Source organism: Rutidosis leptorrhynchoides, unplaced genomic scaffold (genome assembly GCF_046630445.1).
Source record: "Rutidosis leptorrhynchoides isolate AG116_Rl617_1_P2 unplaced genomic scaffold, CSIRO_AGI_Rlap_v1 contig3, whole genome shotgun sequence".
Lineage (NCBI taxonomy): Eukaryota > Viridiplantae > Streptophyta > Magnoliopsida > Asterales > Asteraceae > Rutidosis > Rutidosis leptorrhynchoides.
In genome coordinates, this window is record NW_027266542.1 from 81,085 (window position 1) to 102,000 (window position 20,916).

General features: G+C 41.8%; 1 pseudogene; it reads left to right on the plus strand.

Annotated features, from left to right (window-relative positions):
• Positions 1 to 16,561: 16,561 nt before the first annotated feature.
• On the plus strand, positions 16,562 to 18,089 carry LOC139882692 (UDP-glucose iridoid glucosyltransferase-like; annotated as a pseudogene).
• Positions 18,090 to 20,916: the final 2,827 nt, after the last annotated feature.

Here is a 20,916-nt window from a genome sequence, read left to right on the forward strand (position 1 = left end):
CAGCTCGCTGTTTCTCGAGGGAGACAGGAAAAGGAAAGGCATGTGGCTCTGACGGTAAGCTTCCATCTAATGTTCCCCAAGACAGGAAGAGGCGGCTTTCTCCTTCCATAGTTCGTTCTAGGGCTGTAGACCAAGCCGGAGGCGAGCAAGGTCAAAATTAGGGGGTCGAGGATGATCTTTTCAAGAAGGCGGTGATCAGACTGGTGTCAAGCAAAGTTGGCAAAGAGTGGCAACTTTTACAGGATGCACCAAGCCTGACTCCCTTGGAAAGTGACATGCATTTGACCGCTGAGCGGGCGGTCAAGGTCGTATCTGATGACGACCTGACGAAGCTGGGAGCCAAGAGGCTACATGAGGTGGTGGATGACATTTTTTACCATAATGTACTGGTGAGTGTCTCCCTTTCCTATCTTTGATCCATTATCCTACTTAGAATATCGGTTGTTCATTTGCTCACTTTGCTCGGCTTTATGCCTTGAGGCCGTCGATAATGCTCAAGAGCTGCTCAGGAGGCATGAAGAGCAGCGACGGGCCCTTCAGACTGCTCAGAAAGGCTTGGAGGAGTTCGAGAGAAAACTAGCTGATAAGCATATCCATCTTGATGATGTGGAGGAGCAACTCCGTCTTGCTCTGGCCAAGGTGTATAACCTCGAGGAAGAGAACAAAACTTGAGCGAGTAGCTTGTGGAAATTGAGGATGATGCTGCAGGAATCGTAGCCAAATATCAGCACTCAGAGGATTTCGCTACTGCTGCTCTTACTTCGCTGATGAATATTCTAACTCTTACAAGGCCCAAGCGTTCAGTGAAGTCGTAGGAACTATGTAGGGTATATTCCTAGATGTGGCACTCGCCAAGAAGCTCTATAATCCTTACAGGGGAGCGTTCAATGAAGCCGTAGCTACTACTTGGAATGTGGCGATGTGGATCATGACGCGAAGAGACGAGTGGCTCCTACTATTTGCCATCAGGAGGATCAAGGATGTGAGGCCGAGGGAGAAAGGAAAAAAGCTGAAGCCTAGGATTTCATTGATTCTCTCCTTTATCAAGAAGATGGAGCCTCGTGATGCTCACATTTAGGCTCTTACTTCACCGGAAATACCTCCATGTGGTTCTCCTCGAGATGCTCACATTTAGGTTCAGGGATTCCTTGGATGTTTTGGCTTGTGGTAGCTTTTGCTAGCTTTTCTGGCATGTGTGCCATAGATATCGGCCTGTTGGCCTTGTAGATATCAAATTTTGTATACTTTCCTCGGCGAGGCTTTTGACTTATGAGTGCAATAGCTTAACTCCATGCTTCTTTAGCTTTCTGTTTTGCACACTCGCTATCGTTTCATTTCACTTGGGAGTTGCTTGAAATATTTGTCTAAGACCAGCCCATGGCTTTCGGCCTTTGACGGTTTGCATTCTTTCTGAAGCTAGCTCGTAGCCTTTGGCTTCTATATTAGGCATGTCCCAAAAAAAATGAGCCTTCGACTCTAGGCGATGGCTTAGGTGCTATTGATGTTTGGCTTCACTTTACTAATTTAGGACTTGACTTGATTTTGTTTTCAAGCAAAGGCTGGCAACGGCATGGCCGTAGCCCTTAACCGGCATCTTACTTATTCAGTGCTCTTGTCTGAATCTTTGTTTTGTTTAGCTGGGGGTGTCGGCTTCATCTTGGTGAGGCGACGTCTTAGCCCTTTCTGCTTTATAGTGGGTGCGTCGGATTCATCTTGGCGAGACAACGTCTTATCCCTCTTTGTAGGCTTTACTGCTGCCTTATCAAGAATGAGCGTTGATGTGGGAGTAGCTCTTAGTTGACATTTTTCTCTTTTGTTTCTCAGGTCTTAATTTCTCTTTTTTATCGTCCAAACAAGATGAATGTCGGTGTGGGCGTACCTCTTTGCCGATGTCTACTGTTGGGTTGGGCGTACCTCTTACTCTGCTTTGCTTTCTGGACTTTAGAAAACTTTTGCATGTCTGGAATAGAATGTATCATAGGTTTCGATCTTGGGCTCTTAGCCGTGATTTTGTCTTTTGAAGATTTGGAATCTTAGCCTATGAGGAAGCATTTGCATGGTCGTAGCTCTTAACCTTTTGCTTGACCTTTGATTCTGGGACTTATCAGATTTTCCATGTATGAGGAAGTACTCGGGGTGGGCGTACCTCTTAATCGACATCTTGACCTCTTAGTTCTGCAGTCTCGTGAGGGGCGTCGGTGTGGGCGTACCTCTTAACAGGCAACTTATCTATTTCTGCTGCTTAGGTGTAGTGAAGATCCTTGCCTAAGTATATGGAAGCTTTAGTGTGGTCATAGCACTAAACCTTCGGCCTGACCTTTTCGTTTTAGGGCTTGCTGGATTTGTCCTATTTTGAAGGAAGTGTTCGGCGTGGCTTAAGCTCTTAACCAACATCTTGACCTTTTGTGGGACTCTGAATCCTTACATCGCCTGAACAAAGAGAGGCACTGGGGTGGGCGTATCTCTTAATCGGCGGTTTAGTCTGCAATTGTTCGTTCGTGGGTTTCAGTAAGAATTTTATCAATCGAAAGGATTGTCGGGTCTATGTTCATCCTTTGCTCGAGGCCTCACCACGTCTTTCTTAGGATTTTTTACATGTGTCGAATGGTACTGCTCATGGGACTTACACATAGTTAACAGAAAATTTTTCGTGCCTCGGATGGGCTTACAAAATATGTCGCGCAGGACCGAATAAGATTGTTTCCAGGAGAGCCATGTTATATGGAAGCTCATCATGTACTAGTCAAGGATGACTTTCAGTTGTGGTGATAGGTGTCGAGTGTGGCGGCGGACGGCATTGAGGAGGGGTGGAATGTCTCACGGCTTGACGTGTCCTGGGCTTCATGCGGTTCTTCGGCCTTCAGGGCGCAGTATCCGGTTGGAGGAGTCATGCTGCTCGAGCGGGAAACTAGGATTTCATTACAGTATTGGTGCCATTAACGAGGGTTTTTCGGGTATGGTCTTGCCTGGAACTTGTGGTGTCACCACCGGCGGGTGCTTTTCCTTTATAGATGACGTTTGTTGCGAGTGCCTTTCGATAGACATGCTGGTTTGTCCCAGGCCGGCGATGAGGGTTGAGTCAGAGGTCTTATGCTTTTCTTGTTGGGGGAGCGGATTAGAGGCCGAGCAGGAAACCGTTCGATCATATACTCGGTGCTTTCTTCACGTCTTGTGGGCTCCATGGTGCTAGGATGGCACTTTCCAATTATGGCTTGGGAGCCCCTCAAGGTGTTAGCATTTCCTAGGATGTTGATCATGACCGGAACAGAGGCGAATTTCTCAGCTTGGGGGCAGAGAGCTTCAGCCTCTAAATAGGCTTGTTCGGCATAAGATACCAGTCTTAGAGCTTGATCCTCTTTCTTGACTGGCGATGAGTCAAAGGCCATGGTGGAGATGATAGGGCAAGCAAACGGACATTCCTCTCTCCTTGTATTTGCTAGAGGAGCAAGAGGGGTGAAATGTTGTCCTAACTCTTCAAAAAAATTCCGGTGTTCCGAAATTTCTACGAAAGTCCTCCTGATAGTGTCGAAGAGCTGGGGCCTTTGCATCTGCCATTATTGGTGCCTTTTTCCACTCTTCCAATGCTACTTAGATCCAGCATTTTGGCGACAACCTTAAATCTGTCGTGGTTGGCACTTGGTCTCGTCGGGAAAGCCACGAGGCTGAGGGATTTATCAAACCCAATATCTAAGGTGTATTCCGCCAGGTTCAATTCTATCTGGCATACACTAGGGGTAGGAGATAATGGCTCTAAGCTATGTCTATAGCTACCAGTTCTAGCAATCCTAACCATCATGTTGTTGATAGTAATCTACGGATAGTAACTAGCCTGAGGTTTAAAGGTTGTACTCACTAACCTTTGAGAAATGATGCTTGCGTTCCAGGTGCCGTAGGGCAAGGCCTTGGGGCAAGTCGGACCCCGACTGTCGGTGGAGAAGGACTCAGGCATGGCAGACAGTGGCTTTTGGCTCTTTCTCGGGGCATTCCCTCCGGATTTGAGCTCATTAGGCTCCTTGGGCTCCTTGGCATGGGCCGGATGGGCTTGGGTCGAAGCCATGACTTGCACCAGCTTCGCTTGAGGGGTAGTGAGGTCTTCCCGGGCATTGTGATCTGTAATCGGAGAATGTCTAGAGGCTTGATGTGATGCTTATGACGCTGCGATGACTCTCGACTGCATGGACATCGCGCGTTCTGAGGGGTCGGCTAATCCATTGTGCACTTTTGACTCTACGGTCGCCGCGAGGTGTTTCCTGGCTTCGGCCTAGGTACCGCGTATAGTACTAATACCACTAGAAGTGGAAAACTTAAAGGCTTGATAGAGAAAAGATGTCACGCCGAAGAAAGCCGATATAACTCTTCTGCCAAAAATTACATCATACTCTATAGGGCCATCTATGATCAGCCAATTGATCATCTGCAGGGACTTATGAGCTCCGGTCCCAATGGTCACGGGGAGCCGAATACGGCCTTTCACGGAGATCTCAACCCTATTGACCGCGTAGATCGGTCTTGGGGATGGTGACAGATGTGAGTCCATTAGAGCCATGGCTTGGTACACATGGTAGTAAAGGACGTCAATGGAACTATCATCGTCTACTTAGACCTTCATAACTGACATATTGACTATCATCATCGGATAACTAGCAGGTCAGAATGCAGAAACTAGATACCCTCTAGGTCCTCCTCCAACAAACTCAGGGTTGTGTTAGAGGTTGCAGTGTGGCCAGCGGTAACAAGGCCTTTCCCTTCATCGACACTCTTGGGGCCGGTGTGTCGTATCCAGCGATCAAATGTGGAGGAACCGGGGTCTGACCGAGCGGAGATTCTCGGCTTAGTGGTAGGGGGAGCACGGCTTAGAGCCGGGGGAGGTATAGATGGTTGCCCGTATGTAGTATTGTAGTAAATAGCGTAACCGGTTGGAAATCCGCTATGTGCAGACGTAGATGTGTTGGCCATGTAGTACGCAGGCATTCCCGACATTTGGGTAAACTGATGCAAAGGGTAGTATGCATGTGCGAAAGCGTTGTAGTATGATGCGGCCGAGCTCCGTGATGGAGGGGGCGGCATCCTTCAAGTCAATTCTTCACGGACGCAGAGTTGGATTTCCTCTTCCAACAGTCGAAGCGATCGGCGTGTGTCGAGTTGCGGAGCTCCTCCAGGCGATTGCGGAGAGCGAGGCCGAGGAGGAAGAGGCAACTGCCTATGGGTACCGCTATTGTCCTAACTAGGACGGTTCCTCTCTCAGAGCCTACGCATGTCATATGGCAGAGAGATGTCGGCATGACGTCGAGAATCCTCTGCTATTCTCCATACTTTGATCCTCTCAAGAAGTTTTCGTACATCGTCGAACGACTCTGACCCCTCTAGGGCATTACGATTCCTCATTATGTGCCTGAGGTCTCTACCGGGCCTAGATGACCGGGCGGACTGACCATGAGGTCGTGATGTAGCTTCTTGCTGCTGTTGAGTCTGGGCGCGCCTGGGTAATGGAGCAGGCCACAGAGCAGAAGGCATCGAGCTGCGAGCGAGGCGCATATTGATTGCGGTACGCATGTTTCCACTCGAGGAATTGGAGTAACTCAAACTATCGTCATGTGCTTTCTCATTGGCATGTCTGACAGGTTTTACGAGCCTTATTATGATATCGTTTTGCTCCTCGAAGGGAGTATGATAAGGTCTCTGGTTTCGCTCCCGGAAACGACCGGTTCTGGTCATAGGGGAAAAAGCAAGTGGTGCGGTTTCTGGTTCTAGATCATACTCGGCACTTGCGGTCTTGATCCTCATGAGTAAGAGACAATAACGGTAAGTTTATAAGATTTATGAAGAAAGTTACCCGAAAAGGCACTGTGTGTTTGAACCTGGAAAACTCGATGAAGACTAGATGCAGGAAACGGTAATTTTTCACGTAGTCCCCGCAGTCGGCACCAATGTTTTGACACGATCCGAAAGGTAGTAGAGATGAGGAGCACGTGCCTCTTTCCGATCAGTCTTCAAGTTAGGTTATCGGACTTAGGAAAAAATGGGAGGTGAGAAGTATTTAAGCGTCTACGGCCTATCCGAGCCTACGAGGCTTACCACGAAGCCGAGCGGCTACGTGGTGGATCTCAGGTCTAGTGAAGGAATGATCCTACTTCTAGAGAGAGTAAGTTAGTTCCCTTAAATCTCTTGTGTGTCTCTAAGTGTAAGTCTTGGCTTACTTGGACATTTGTGAAGGGTATTTATATAGGGAAGAACTTTAAGTTTGACTTGGACTGTCAGTGCTGAAAGCGACCTGTACAATTGTGAGGCCGTAGGTCTCCTCGACTTTGGGAGCTTCGGCCTCGTCAGGAGGGCGAGGTTGACAGTCTATGTGCCCCGGACGCATAGCCTCACAAAGAGGACGGAGCCGTTTCACATACCTAACCGATCCTAAGCCGGAGGAACCTTCGACGGCACGGTCCAAATTACCTAAAACCCCCCATGCCGTATCAAGCCTCACTTTATACATATAAATAGATAGATAGATAAATATGTATATCAAGAATGTATTAAATTCAGGTCTTTTTTTCTTAATCACCTCCAATACTTATGTCTCTCGAGACTTCCTTCATTTTGGTGGCGCGTGTGTACCATAAACCCAAACTTAAAGTTCTTTGAATCAAACTCCGAGTGAGATGGAAAATTTATTTATTATGAAGACTTGAATTTTTCTTGAACCGATCAGGTCATTTATTCGAAATCGAATTCAGGTCAGGTGACCATAACTTGATTGAATTCAGGTCACCTACCTTCATGCAAAATCAGGCTTTTAAGCAAACACTTCGAGTCTTGACTTGATTTGAAATCAGGTTGTTTACATGAAGCCTAGACCATGTAGTGATAAATTATAGGGTTTTGACCCAAATTCAAGATCAGGTTGTCTACTCGAAGTCGAAATCAGGTATCTCTCCTTATTCAAAATTTAGGTCATCCTACCCAATGTATAATTTGGGTCATTACCCTTTTATATTTGAGCCTTATGACCCGAATTGAAATCAGATCACCTCATCAAGGCAAATATCAGTCTTGTGATCCGAATCTGAATCAAGTCGCCTCATCAAGGCAAATTTTAGGCTCATGACCCGAATCTAAATCAGGTCGCCTCACCAAGGCAAACTATAGGCTCATGACCCGAATTGGAATCAGGTCGCCTTAACAAGGCAAACTTTAGGCTCACGACCCAAATTGGAATCAGGTTGCCTCACCAAGGTAAATTTTAGGATCACGGCCCGAATTGCAATCAGGTCGCCTCACCAAGTCAAATTTTATGCTCCTGACCCGAATTGAAATCAGGTCACTAATCCTTTTGTAGAAATCAGGTTACCAAACCTTATGTAAGAATCAGGTTGTGCAACCAAAATTTTCGGTCATGACCTGAAGTCGAATCCGGTCATCTCTTCAAGGTTAACTTTTGGGTAAATTGTCCTCACTTTCGACCATCTTTTAGAATTTTTATTTTCTGACTGAACTTGAGGTGTTAATTCAAGCTGCCTACGTATCCTCTTTAAGAAGGAATCAAGTTGTGTACATAGTTCAACCTCTACTAAGGTGATTTGTCTTGATTTAGGTGACTTTTTTAGAATAAAAAAGCCAGATGATGTCCTGATTTTTGGTTGTAGCTCGTTAAGTAGTTTCCCCATTATTTGGTTGAGACTTATTAGACAGTTTAACCTCATGTTTAGGGAGGTGGATGCCTCAATATTTGGTTGAGACTTATTAGACAGTTTAACCTCGTGATTAGGAGGTGCATGCCCTAATGTTTGGTTGAAGCTTATTAAGTAGATTTTACCTCGTGCTTAGAACGTGAATGCCCCAATATTTGGTTGAGGCTTGTTAAGTAGTTTAACATCTAACTTAGGAGGTTAATGCCCCAATGTTAGGTTGAGGCTTATCAAGGCAGTATAACCTCATGCTTAGGAGGTGCATGCCCCAATGTTTGGTTGAAGCCTATTACATAGTTTAACCTCGTGTTTAGGAGGTGAATGTCTCGATGCTTGGTTGAGGCTTATTAGACAGTTTAACCTCGTACTTAGGAGGCGATTGCCTCAATATTTGGTTGAGGCCTATTAAACAGTTTGACCTCGTGCTTAGGAGGTGAATGCCCCAATATTTGGTTGGAGCTTATTTAGTAGTTTAAACTCATACTTAGGAGGTGCTTCACCTATATATTTTCATATGAAGACTCTGACCTCATTTCATCTTCATATTCGCCCTCCAATCGTGATGTAAAGTATAGTTGAGCTTTTTCACTTTTAATAGTCATCTTTAACCCGTATGCGTTTGTGACTAACTCCTCAAATGATATAGGCTCAAAAGGTAAAAGGACACGTGTTAAGTTCCAAACCAAGCCTTTCTTGCACATATCAATAGCCTCCATCTCAGATATTTTTTCTTTACAAGTTAAATTGAGAGATTTCCACCTTTGGACATAGTCTAAAACATGTTCATCATCCTCTTGATAGATAGAAGTGAGGTCTAACTTTGTGATACGCCGCTGGACGCTATAGAAGCAGGTCAAGAGATCTTTCTCTAATTGAACCCAAGAGTCTATAAATCCAGGGACGAGGTTGATGTACCATTCAAAAGCGCTTCCCTTTAGGGAACGGACGAATTGCTATACTAGCAAATCACTACTTGTACCGGCATCATTGCAAGTCTCCACAAAATGGTCTATGTGTTGCTTTAGGGTAGTCTTACCCTGCCCATCAAACTCCTTCAGTTGAGGCTGCTGATAGTTCGGTGGAAACCTCAAAGCCTCTATTCTGGCTGAGTTGGGCTTTTCGTAGATTAATGATGAGTTAAGTATCCTTTTCCTCAAACATCACTTCACGAGCCATTCTCTTCATTTCCTCTCGCATAATTTCATTCTAGTTTGAGGCGGATGACCCCTCAGTGGATGCCATAGGAAAGGTCACTGCATGTTGGTGACCCTTTTTGGGCATTTCCAAATGAGACATGGTTAGGTCATCTTCCTCCTCATGATTTTTCTAGCACCTTTAGACAGCTTATCAATTGCTTTCTTGGTCTCTTTCATGAAATCAGCTAGCATTTTAGTTAAGGTGACCAGCTACTCCTCAACCGATTTTTCTCCCACCATCATTACATTAACGGTCTCAAACGCATCATGAGATGCGAATCTTATAGCAAATCTATCACCTTCACCAGCATAAGGTGATGCTTTCCTATCGAAGTGAACCGACCTGTTAGTAAATGAAGATATGACAGCCCCCCTTAGATCACCAAAATTCATTGGTCACCCGCTCTCCCTTTTGTAGAAGAGATCAAGATTCCCCTTATGAGAGGGGAAACTCCTCATCCGCTTGGGATGTGGGCGTAACAGGTTCACTGTTAGTCTTTTCCTTCTGAGCATTTGAACTCGGAGTCAACAAATCATTTTTCCCAATTTTGGGTTGAGTCCTTGTGTGATACACGTGAGGTGTAGTCATCAAAGGCCTAATGATTTTGATTCTTGGCTTGACATAAGGATTTGGAAATCTTGCTACCTCATTCGAGGCAACCTTGGTGTCAGAGCCTATGTATATGCTCCTCTTTTGGTGATCATTTTTTGTTCCCAGAAATTTCCATTTCAACAAACTTAAGAGTAAACGAAAGATGAAGGGTAAGAGTGTCCCATCGGGAGTGTCAATTTATAGACTATGAAAAATGACACAGCTAGGGTTAGGGTTAGGAGGCGAAATTTAAAACAACAAATAAAATACGAAATTAATATTTTATTAATCTCGAAATATATATCAATGCGATTGTGGTACAACTCCTATGAATCTCTTGATTAACGTCTACTCTAAAAAAAAACCTAGGCTACTCCTCCTCGAAGATTTCAGCCACAAAGCTATTTTGGACCCAGAATTGATATACTCCCTTTTATGGGCGAGAGCCCAGGCTTCTTTAGTGTTGATGAGGGTGCAAGCTCACTTGAGTGAAGTTCTGAAAATGGCGTCTGGAAAATAGGAAATTTGTGTATAGTGTCAACTGTCTGATTTTCGAAACCTTTGCGAATGAAATAACTCCTCCTTTTATAGTTGGGAAAGACGATGTAGGGTATGTGAACATGATATTGCCCTAAGTGGCGAATATTTCACTTACCATATATATCCTATCTGATCTTCTCCTAAGGTTTTGGGCATTGACGTGATCACTTTCCTTTCCTGAATATGAATATGTCTTGAATATACATTTTTCCATATCTGAGTCACATAGACAGAATACAACCTTAATAGGCAGATATTCACTTGTCTTATATGTCATTTTCTGCTTCGCCTCCGTGATATCAGGTGTTGGCTTGATTCACTTGCCTTATTTAAAGGGAATCAAATATCTTTCATTTATGTCTTGATCAGAGCATTGTTTAGGAAGCTTCTCAAAGCTTTCCATTTTCATCAAGCCTTTCCCATGCACTCCAGCCTTTTCCAGACCTGTGTCATTTTCATGAATTAGGTCAGGCCCTCTTTATGCACCGGAAGCTTCCAATGGGCTTGTCAAGGCTTATGCCCTTCAATTAAGGGGCTTTTCTCAACCCTTGAGGCCTATATTCTTTGTTTGACTTAATTGACCTAATTTCGACCATATTTCATGCGGATATAATACATAACTTATGTTATTATTTTTTTTGTCAAAATTTAATTATCTACAGGAAATAAGGAGGATTTGTTTAAAAAAAATCAAGTTTTGTTGATGTGGATATATTTATTTTTTTAGGTCTCTTCGGGTATCTCACGGCCGACAGTCATGAGATTAATCACTCGTTTCAATTGTCAGCACACGAAGCGTAGGGAACTGGCCACCTATATTACTTGAAATCGGGGAAGTATACGGATGCGGGGACGGAAATCGGAAACGGCAAATTCTAAAATTTCGTGGAGCGGGAACGGGAACCGAAAACTGCAAATTCTAAAATTTCGTGGAACGGAGACGGTAATTTTAAAAAGTATTTAAAACATAATAATTAAATAAAAGGGAAGGAGATTGTTGCTGCAAACTGCTGGGTTCTTCACCTGTGGTCACGGTATCTGCGGACACGGGTCTGGAGCAGTTGGCTATTTTCGTCAAACCTCATTTATTCCAGAATATATGATACGATCCTACAGTATAAATCAGATTGGAAACTAGTAATAGATGAATCCTAGTTGATTTGATTCGGATTTGATAGTGATTTGATTTGATTTGAAGAAATAATTAGTTTCCTAATTGAAAAAGAAAACTGTTTATCAAAAGGGAAGTCAACTGGTAAAAGGATTCCTCATAGCATCAAAAGGGAAGGAGATCACGAAATTAAGAAGAAGATTTTGATGTGATTCCTTTCAGCTTTGTAGCAGTATAAAAGGAGAAGACTCACTTCACTAGAACCGATCTTTTCACTCTTCTTAATCAGAATTAAGAAGATCACTTATCAGCCAGAGAGAGCTGTGATCACAGTGGAGTGTCAGGTCCTCGTATATCTGCAAGAGGGTTACGAGCAAGCCCTTGTCCGGCTGACAAGGCAACGAGACGCGTGTATCTGAAAGAGCGAGTTGTAACCACAAGTATTGTCCTATTGTTCCAAGTATAGTGGAATGCTGTTTACTTCTGGGCTAGGCCCCGCAGAGTAGAGAAATCGAACTGCGTTAACAATTTTATGTGTTATTTACGTTACTGTACTGTTTTCTGTACTGTGCTCACAAGTGCCTGTGAGCACACCTGTTTTAATCTGTGCTAAATTTCCGCTGCTAGCACAGCTGCGCTAATCTGTCCAAACAGGTCGGAATACGTCTTTAGGTGGTATCAGAGCGGGCTCAAGAAATCTCTTGAGAAAAGATCTTGCGATATCCGACCATGGATGACAAAATTGAAGAGGGCGGTTCAACCCTTCGTCCTCCCTTGCTTTCGGATTCCAATTATGACTACTGGAAGCACAGGATGAAATGGTTCTTGAAAAGCCAGGATGAAGCTATCTGGGATGTCACACAGAACCTGTGGACACCACCTATTGCCACTGTAAATGGTGTGGTCACAGTGAAGAGCAAAGACCAGTGGAGCACAGCTGAATCAACCACCGCTAGAGCGAATAGCAGAGCTGTGGGCATCATTCAGTGTGCTGTTCGTCCCAGTGTGTTCAAGATCATTCAGAATCTTGAAACTGCCAAGGAATTATGGGATGCCCTTCAACTCACATATGAAGGATCAAAATCAGTCCGGCAATCAAAACTACATCTCATCTCTACCAGGTTTGACTCTCTAACCATGTATGATGATGAATCTATTGCTGATTTTGAAAAAGAGATTCGTTGCATTGCTAATGAATCCACTGCTCTTGGCGAGGTAATTCCGGAGTCCAAACTAGTGAGAAAAGTGTTGATCTCACTACCGGAGAAATTTAGCTCGAAGATGGATGCAATCAGTGAATCTACTGATTTCGAGAACTTGCGGTTTGATGATCTAATGGGAAAGCTCAGAACCCATGAAATGACTTTGGCAATGAGGAAAAAAGATAAGTCTAAACCTAAACCTTAATATGTTGCCTTTAAATCTGATGTGGCCACAGCACCTGTTATCACAGGCGAGCAACAAATCAGTGAGCAGTTAGCACTTTTAATGAAGAATATGGAAAAGATGTTTGAGATGTTCAAAAAGGGAGAATCTAGTAAAGGAAGAACCGGGTTTGAGGAAGAAAAGATACAGTGTCTTGCATGTTAAGGCTGTGGACACACTGCTGCCGAGTGTGCCAACACCCTTAAAGAACAACAGAAAGTTCTCAGCGACATGGAGTGATGAAGAGTCATCCAGAGACAAGTCTGAATCCAGTGGAAGTGTGAGTAAGTTTCCTATCTATAAAGCGTTTACAGCTCATACTCCCGTGAGCACAGCTCGAGAATCTGTGAACACAGACACTGTTAGCACAGAGGAAAACTCAAGTTCAGACGAATACTCAGATAGTGATGATGATAGAGATATACATGCTGCCTTCAAAGATCTTCTTGAAAAAATGGCTGAATCCCTCAGAATCAATCACTTGCTTTCCGATGAAGTTCAACAGCTTAAAGAAGAAAGAAAGGATTTCGACAAGATATTCGGAAAGTATGAATCCGAGATTGACAAACTGAATTCTAAATTGTTAGAATCTGAGAAGAAGCTAGAACAAGTCAATTGTGCCATTAAAAAGCTCAATAAAGGAAAAGGAAGCAGCAGTTCTGGGTGTGCAAGCAGGACGACTAAACACAGAATTATCTGTCACTACTGCAACAAACCCGGACACATTCGCCCTAAGTGTTATATCTTACAGGATGATATTCGAAACCTCATTGCTTCGAAACCAAGAAGGCATCCAAAGAAGAAAGTGGATATCATACATCATTCTCAACGACGTATCTGGGTAGAAAAGAAAGATGTGAAAACTGGACATATCAGAACCAGAAAAAGTGTTGACCTATCAGAACCTGTGAAAGGACGTCCTGTGCTCACAGGTGATCCAAACCGTAGGTACAAAGATTGGAAAAAGGAGAAACAAGCTAAGGCTGGAATGGGGTTTAGAAAGGATGACGAACCTGTGTTTAATCAACCTCAATCTATTGAGAACACACCTGGTGTGGAAGCTTTAGAAACCGAGGGTGTTAGCAGGAATGAAAACACACCTAGTATGGAGGCATCTCCTGTTCGCACAGATTTCAGGAACGTCCAAGAAACCATGCCTGCTGTCTCAAACCAGAATGTGTATCCATCAACCAAAGCTCAAAAGAATCATTCGCCTGAAGACATCAAAAGTGGTGGCCTGGTGCAAGGTGTGTTGACGGTCCCCTGTGACAACACCAGTGCTGTAGACATATCGAAAAATCCAGTACAGCACTCCAAATCGAAGCACATCCAAGTTCGTCACAACATTATTAGAGAACCTGTAGAAGAGAAGAAAGTGGCCTTGGAATATGTCTCACGTGAAAAACATATAAAAAAGCTAGATGCAAGTCGTTTTGAGTTCTTGAGAGGAGCTCACGGACCTTGCTCGACAATATGAAAGTTGAGATAAGTGCTTACATTCCCTGTATATACCTTTTTAAATTATTGTTTTATTTGTTTTTTTTTTATGAAAAAAAAAGAAAAAAAGGGAAAGAAAAAAATAGAAAAAGAAAAATCCAAAAAGAAGGTTGGAATTTGTTCCAAATGTTATGAAAAAATGATTGGGCTATGGCAAGTTAAACTCCAAGGAGAAAGCTTGATGAGACTATGAGAAGTCTCTAGTTCGCCTGTTGTTGCTGCGGATCCTGTTAACACAGAGGATCCTGTTGTTGCTGATTTCTATGGTAACCCTCAGGTTGAGGGGGAGGCTCATGCTAAGGGGGAGTTCCCTCATTCTCATGTTGAGGGGGAGTTCCACGATAAATATGCTGCAGCTAAGGGGGAGCAACAAAATATCTCTCCATCTAAAATGGAGAATGCTGAAGACACTGTGCTGAAGACAGTGTTGCTGAAATACCTGTGTGCACTGGCCATCAGTCCTTAAACGAAAAAAAATGCAGTACATGGTCTGTCTTTCATCAAGTTTATTCTCTCCTAACGGTCTCTTTGGCGATTTCTTGACAAAAAAGGGGGAGATATATGTTGGTACTCACTGTGTCTCGACAGTGTGTTTACACAAGTTGATTCTTTTTGCATTATTACTAGTTTCCAGGGACTTGTTACTTTCGTCTCTTGGTGTTTCCACTGTGCATGCTTACTCACAGGGGGAGTTAGGTACGGAGGATCTCAGAGGTTTTTGCCAAAAATGCCAAAGGGGGAGATTGTTGCTGCAAACTGCTGGGTTCTTCACCTGTGGTCACGGTATCTGCGGACACGGGTCTGGAGCAGTTGGCTATTTTCGTCAAACCTCATTTATTCCAGAATATATGATACGATCCTACAGTATAAATCAGATTGGAAACTAGTAATAGATGAATCCTAGTTGATTTGATTCGGATTTGATAGTGATTTGATTTGATTTGAAGAAATAATTAGTTTCCTAATTGAAAAAGAAAACTGTTTATCAAAAGGGAAGTCAACTGGTAAAAGGATTCCTCATAGCATCAAAAGGGAAGGAGATCACGAAATTAAGAAGAAGATTTTGATGTGATTCCTTTCAGCTTTGTAGCAGTATAAAAGGGAGAAGACTCACTTCACTAGAACCGATCTTTTCACTCTTCTTAATCAGAAATAAGAAGATCACTTATCAGCCAGAGAGAGCTGTGATCACAGTGGAGTGTCAGGTCCTCGTATATCTGCAAGAGGGTTGCGAGCAAGCCCTTGTCCCGCTGACAAGGCAACGAGACGCGTGTATCTGAAAGAGGGTCGCGTGAAGTCCTCATCCGTTTGGTGTAGGCATCATTGTAAGTCCTAATAGTGAGATTAGGCCGTTTAGGTAAGCAAAGAGTACACTTAGGAAAATAGGAGATAGGTTATAGATGAGCGAGTTGTAACCACAAGTATTGTCCTATTGTTCCAAGTATAGTGGAATGCTGTTTACTTCTGGGCTAGGCCCCGCAGAGTAGGGAAACCGAACTGCGTTAACAATTTTCTGTGTTATTTACGTTACTGTACTGTTTTCTGTACTGTGCTCACAAGTGCCTGTGAGCACACCTGTTTTAATCTGTGCTAAATTTCCGCTGCTAGCACAGCTGCGCTAATCTGTCCAAACAGGTCGGAATACGTCTTCAAAAAATGCTGTCAGAAAGTTAATGGTGGATGCTGAAACAATGCAATCAGCCATAGAATTGAAGAAAAAGGTAGATCTCTGTTTGAAGGAAGAGGGTTCTTCAAACAAGGAGTTGGATAAATTGACTGATACACTCCTTTCATGCTGAATCTAAATGATTCTTACGGTATGAGCTTTTTTCTAGATCTTACTACAGTAAGCATTATATACAAAGATCCATTATTTTCAATAGAGAACTGTAGAAGTTTGTATGGTAATGGTAGTCGAAGTTTGCAGCTTATGTAGTGATAATGTATCCGACACGTCTTAAAAGCAAATTTTTTATAGAACGTCGATAAAATATTTAAAAGATATGGAATAAGCTGATCAATTTTCAGAGTTGAAGGACCAAAATATTAAAATCTAAAGTAAGGCGGAATTTGAGCTACGCCCAAAAAATTATATTGTACTAAAAGCCGGAAAAGGCGCTGCGCGATTTGGTGCCGACTTACCGACAGCTCAAATTCTGCCCATCTTTCAATTTTAACAGTTTCATCCCTAGATTATGAAATGCAGTCAATTTAATCCATGACATCAACTGTAAAACTCACAAATTATTATCCATGTGGTTCGATTCCATATGTACTTTGGATGCTTCAAAACAACCGATAGACGTCAAAACAAAGTGTCACTAAAACAAGGAGACAAAAGAGAAGAAGACGAAAAAGAAAAAAACAGTGCAACTAAAATTCTTTTCTATTTATAATAATGATTTCCATTCCATCATGTCAAATTGTCAACTAATCACTTTTGTTCAAAAAAAATGTCAACTAATCACTAATCAGTAAAATGCCCTTTTCCCACTACCCCTAAAGCAGAGAGAGAGAGAGAATGGAGAGGAAGATGTGTTTGAATTACAAACTAGTATTGGTGCCATGTCCATTCTCAGGTCACTCAAATCCTATGATTGAGCTAGGAAAAGTCCTTAAGTCAAGAGGTTTCTCAATTACCATAGCACATCCACAACTAAACTTCCCTGATCAATCTTCACAAACACACCACCTGGATAATTTCGACTTGGTGAAGTTATCCGATGGTTTTCCTGATAGAAGCAATGTTCCCATGCATTCTATGGCTCTCATATCGATGCTTAATGCAAACTACAAAGATTCGTTGCACAACTTATTATTAACATTAATGTTGAAGGAGAAAGAAAAACACAAGTTGTGTATCATCTTCGATGCTGTCATGTACTTTTCCGAAGAGGTGGCTTCTTGTTTGAATCTTCCCACGATAATATTTCGCACTAGTAGCGCCACCGATGCTCTCTTTTATCCTCTATTCCCACAGCTCCTAAAGGATGGTTCTATTCCCTCTCAAGGTATGTATATAATTATTTTCATCACTAATTAGGAATAAAAATATTCTTCTGCAGGTTTTCTACTATACGTTGTTTGTTTTAATTTTAGGATTATCAAATGTAATATTGACTAATTACATGATGCCATATTGCTCAATGTATTTTAAGCTTGAGATTCATATTTACGGATGCAGATTCTGAGTCAGAGGACTTGGTACCTGGGCTTCATCCACTTAGAATCAAGGATCTGCATATCTCTTTCTTCATAGATTTGCTTGAATTCCTTGAAAAGGTACAAAATTTGAGATCACCATCAGCCATGATTTTCAACACCGTGGACTTCCTTGAATCCTCATCATGGAAAAACTCAAGCATCACATTAATCATATCCCTTTGTTTTCAATAGGCCCTTTACATAAATTTGCAGAACCATTTTCCGATAGCTTAGAAAAAGAAGAAGAAGACGTCAAATGCATGTCATGGCTCGATAAGCAAACTGATAATTCCGTTATCTATATAAGTTTCGGAAGTGTAGTTTCCATTTCCAAGAATGATAATAAAGAAATAATAGAAATGGCTTGGGGAGTGGCCAACAGCGATCAGCCGTTCTTGTGGGTGATCAGACAAGAATGGAAAGAATTACTCCCTGAAAGTTTCGAAGAAGCCATCATTAAAGAACGAGGCTGCATCGTGAAATGGGCCCCGCAAAAGGAAGTTCTCCGGCACAGAGCGATAGGAGGGTTTTGGAGCCATTGCGGCTGGAATTCAACGATAGAGAGCGTTTCCGAAGGGGTGCCGATGATCTGTCAGCCACATTATGCAGATCAGAAGCTCAATGCTAGGTATTTAAGCTATGAATGGAAAGTTGGAATTTTGTTGGATGATGATTTGGAGAGGAACGAGGTAGAGAGAGTTGTAAGAAGTTTAATGGTTGATGAACCAGGGAAACAAATGAGGCAAAGGGCATTGGATTTGAAACACAAGATACAACTTAGTTTGATTGAAGGGACTTCATATAATTCCTTAAACCGGTTGGTGGAAAAAATCTTGTCTTTGTAATTAAAACTTCAAATAATCCGACCAGCCACCTATTAGAATCTTAAGAATGTATTGTATTATGTAGTGTTCTCAAATGAAATCTATGTTATATTTTCCTTGCTTAATGGTGCTTGCTTTGCTTTGAGTTCTGCCTATTGTATTTGGCATTTTGTAAGAAACGAATTTCCCCTGTTTCAACCTGCTAGGATAAATTTTCTTTATATCTTAGCAATTTTATTTTAATGTTTTTTTTTTTTTTGAATTAATTGTATTGTAATGTTCATTAGTTCTTTAAGTTAATGAGAGATGAGACAACTTTGAGATACTAATAATAAATTTATACTCCCTCCGTCCATAATTAACCGTCACATTTCCTATGTAAATTAAATAGAAAATGTGACACTTAATTAGATATGGAGTTAGTATAAGGTAATTTGTTTGGATGGATGGGTTTTGTAGGGTTAAGTTATTTGAATAGGTTGTTTATTTGGAACTTGAGTGTTTTCTAGAGGGCAAAGTAAAAAGGAGGTTTAAAGGAAGAATATATTATCAAAACCCTAATTGTTATCACATGTACAATTACAAGTTAAATTGAAAAGCATTATCAAATGCACGTGAAAGAAATTTATAGTTTGGTAATTTGAATGGCTGCTTTTGCATGCCTTGAATGTTATGTGAAGAATAGAGTATGACATAAATCTTCTCAACCTCTAACTGATTAAAAGGGACATCCATCCAAACACTTGGTAGTAGTAAATGCCATAAAATCAAACAACTCCCATTGACATTGTAAACAAAAATTAATATTGTGTATATATTGAAAACCGGATAAGAACATCGATTCTCATAGCTAAAGAGATGGGAAAATTGGAATCAAGTCAACGCCAAGTGGTGTTGGTTCCATTTCCAGTCCAGGGCTACACGAATCAGATGCTTCAACTAGCTTCCGTTCTTCGTTCAAACGGAATTTCAGTCACAACAATTCTTCTTCCCCAATTCAATTCTTCTAATATCAATTCGTCCTCGACCGATAGCCGTGATATCACCATCTTACCAAATAGTATTCATCAAGATGTTTCTCGATTATTACCCCTATCCGAAAGTTGCATAAATGATCTTAACGTCAATTACAAAGCTCGACTTCAAGAGATATTGGCTCCAATGGCTGCTCGTGGTGAGATTGCTTGCATCATCTACGACACACTTATGTATTGTGTAGATGATGCGGCCAACAAGTTGAAGCTTCCAAGCTTAAACTTCTTCAGCACCAGTGCTATTCATCAAAACACTTTCCAAGCATGTATTCAACTACACAAACAAGGATTCCTAATTCCTTTCAAAGGTAATAAAGCATCGTTTTAGTAAAAATTACCCCAAGTTTATACTGCACTTGAATTAATATTAACCGTAACGATGAATATTGCAGATTCCGATTTGCTTGATTTAGTACCTGGCTTTCATCCACTCAGATACAAGGACTTGCCGGTTCTCGAGGATCATGGAAATCCAGAAGCCTTTCTCCGACTAGTATCGAATATACAAAATATAAGATATGCATCAGCCATGGTTTGGAATACATTTGAATTCCTAGAGAAACCATCTGTACTTAAGAAAATATTCGAATACCAGCTGCAAAGCTGCAATAACCTCATCCCAATATTCTCTATAGGCCCTCTACGCAAACTTGAAACAACGCAACAAATCTCATCAACAGAAGAAGATCCTGATGTTTTCAAATGCGTTTCATGGCTCGGTAAACAAAGACCCAGATCAGTTCTCTACATCAACCTATCAGAAATACAAAAGGATGAATTGACGGAATTGGCTTGGGGCATAGCAAATAGTCAGCAGCCATTCTTGTGGAATGTAGGTCCCATTTCTGAATTACTACTACCTGATGATTTTGTGGAGATAGTTGGAGATAGAGGTTACTTCCTGAACAAGTCACTAGAAAAGGAGGTGTTGAGCCATGAAGCGGTGGGAGGGAATTGGAGCGGTAGCGATTGGGATTCAATTTTAGAGAGTATCTGTGCATTAGGAGTTCCGATGATTTCACGGCCTTGTCGGTGGGACCAGAGGGTGAATGCAAGGTACTTGACTTTGGTGTGGGGCCTAGCCGTTGAATATGAATTAGATAAGTTAGAAAGAAGGGAAGTAGAAAGAGTTATACGAACTTTGATGATCAGTGTAGAAGGAGAAAGAATGAGGCATAGAGTGAATGAAATCAAAGAGGAAGCTGAGAAATGTAGCAAGCCAGGAGGTTCATCACACGAAACTCTGAATAAGTTGTTGGACTTCATAGTAACATTATAAAACTTAAGGCATCAAATTGTAGTTTTCAAAAAAGTATACGTATCATCATGTAATAATCCTAAAATAAATATAAAAATGATGTGAATTGAATTGACCGATTTTATGTCGTCGTATTAATAACTGCTTCAAAAAAGTGTTTCTCTACGCCGATCGGGAAGCTACCAAGGTCGGTCGTCGATCCAATTTCGTTTTCATTTAATTATTGGATTTTAATTTTAATTAATTTGAATAATAATGATAATGTGTAGCTATGGATAAGGATTTGTAGCGAAACGTCTGTTGAGATTTCGCTTCTCGAAGAAAACTGGAAGCTAATACTTGTCGGCTTTATTTTCCAGGTTTTTCAAAATGATTCGAATTACCAATGGTCGTTTTTTTCTCTTCAATGGCAATTTTTTCATATTGGGTTTTTATTATATTGATTGATTGATTGATTGATCATGTCCTTTTTTGCAGTACATTCATGGGTTGGCTGCTCATGGAGTTCATTACTTGCATCGTCCTGGACCAACCCTACAAGATACTGGCTTTTCTC